General features: G+C 45.0%; 1 long non-coding RNA gene across 1 annotated transcript; it reads right to left on the bottom strand.

Annotated features, from left to right (window-relative positions):
• Positions 1-219: 219 nt before the first annotated feature.
• LOC120999748 lies at positions 220-671 on the bottom strand. The gene is made up of 3 exons (XR_005778608.1): positions 625-671; positions 389-541; positions 220-276 (listed from the first exon to the last, which is right to left on the bottom strand). It is a non-coding gene; the product is annotated as an uncharacterized LOC120999748 (long non-coding RNA).
• Between the last annotated feature and the right edge of the window lie 1,659 nt (positions 672-2,330).

Genomic DNA, 2,330 nt, shown 5'->3' with positions numbered 1-2,330 from the left:
CGACATCCTGACACCTTATAGGAACCTGACAACACAAGGACACAGTCATTACCAGACCCCTCCCTTGGCGTCATTGTATAATGTCCCAGCATTCCCAGCAGCGCTCACCTCTGCGCTCAGCAGCTCAGTGATCCTGGTGGTAAGTTCTAGGATCTTCTGCTCATGTATCAGGGAATGAGGTGGAGGCTCGGTGATGGGGCTCTGGGTCCTGCTCCATCCTCCTGACATACGGGGTGTCACACACTCACCAGACGACTTCTTCACTACTGTGTAATCCTGTGTATGGGGAGACGCCGATCACTACAGAGATTCTAAGAATCCTTCACCTTTCCAGACATTTCCCTGTTTTATTACTAGAGTTAAGAGTGATGTCATGTGAGACTCTCACCTCTCCAGTTATCAAGGAGATGATCTCTAGGGTGAGGTCTAATATCCTTGCAGCCATGTGGTTTCTATCCTTGTACAGACCCTTGTGTTCTTCTAAATACTTCCACTCCTCCATGGAGAAATAGACAGCGACATCCTGACACCTTATAGGAACCTGACAACACAAGGACACAGTCATTACCAGACACCTCCCTTGGCGTTATCGTATAATGTCCCAGCATTCCCAGCAGCGCTCACCTCTCCGCTCAGCAGCTCAGTGATCCTGGTGGTAAGTTCTAGGATCTTCTGCTCATGTATCAGGGAATGAGGTGGAGGCTCGGTGATGGGGCTCTGGGTCCTGCTCCATCCTCCTGACACACGGGGTGTCACACACTCACCAGACGACTTCTTCACTACTGTGTAATCCTGTGTATGGGGAGACGCCGATCACTACAGAGATTCTAAGAATTCTTCACCTTTCCAGACATTTCCCTGGTTTATTACTAGAGATAAGAGTGATGTCATGTGAAACTCTCACCTCTCCAGTTATCAAGGAGATGATCTCCAGGGTGAGGTCTAATATCCTCTCAGCCATGTGGTTTCTGTCCTTCTCCATCCTTGGTGGGTCATTTATGGAAAGAACCATCAGCTTTAAAATGAAGAACCTAAGAAGCCTGAGGGAAACACAGAGGACTGAGAGAAAAATCATATTTGGAAGAAAATCTCACACAAAGTAAAGTGGCTGAGGAAGTGGGAATTATAAAGGAACAGAGTACAATGTAGATGACTTAGCTACTGAGAGGTCTTATATACCAAGTACGGCCACCACTGATGGATTGCAGGGCGGTCATAATAAGTGCCTTGTATTAACTTTCTCTACATGATGAATGGCATTTGCTTAAGTGACACAACCCCTTTACCTCTGCAGTCTAGGAAATCTCAAAACCTCCCTCCCTCCTACATACAGTCCCATGTAAAACACTTTTGTCCATCCCTGCAGCCCCTTTACCGTACAGTCCTATGTGTAAACCCTCGTCTCTCTTCATCTGAATACTCACCTATAGCACAGTCCTGTAATGGTCGTGTGCGTAACGGTACTGATCACATGACTGTGACATCATCAAAGGTCCTACAGAGACTAAAATTTACATCCCTTCCATGTAACTGATCACATGACTGTGACATCATCAAATGTCCTACAGAGACTAACATTTACAACCCTCCCATGTAACTGATCACATGACTGTGACATCATCAAAGTTCCTACAGCCACTAACATTTACATCCCTCCCATGTAAAGATCACATGACTGTGACAACATCCTAGGTCCTACAGAGACTAACATTTACAACCCTCCCATGTAACTGATCACATGACTGTGACATCATCAAAGTTCCTACAGCCACTAGCATTTACATCCCTCCCATGTAAAGATCACATGACTGTGACAACATCCCAGGTCCTACAGCCACTAGGAGTTATAGTCGGGGTATGTATGACTTGTGGTGAGGGTCAAGTGACCTAACCCTCCTGGTAGCTCAACCTTCTGATTTGATGCGGTGTCCTAATAGTTCTGATGTTGAGTGAGCCGGCTGTAGGTCACCACACAGAGACACATACAAGTGGTGTTCCTCATAATGACTCCTTTATCGTAGTGAGCAGTGTATATATATATAATCACAAAAAGCAGTAAAAAGCGCCATAGCGGAGACAAAAACTAGAGTTAGTATGTCTATTTAGAGATAACAAAATGCAAGGATTAGCATAGGGGGAGTAGAGGTCCACTGTGGAATTGGAAATTTTTCACAATCCCCTCCTATCGATATAAAATGAATACGTCTACACAATGAATGTCCTTATGATTTCCCTCACACAGCCCATACACTTCAGGATTCATTTATCTATATTACACACTTCTATAGCGCTGACATATTCCGCAGCGGTGTACAGAAATTATCATCACT

This window comes from Bufo bufo, chromosome 4 (genome assembly GCF_905171765.1).
Source record: "Bufo bufo chromosome 4, aBufBuf1.1, whole genome shotgun sequence".
Classification (NCBI taxonomy): Eukaryota; Metazoa; Chordata; class Amphibia; order Anura; family Bufonidae; genus Bufo; species Bufo bufo.
Note: the sequence above shows the minus strand (reverse complement) of the source record. Positions and strands in the feature narration are given on the sequence as shown.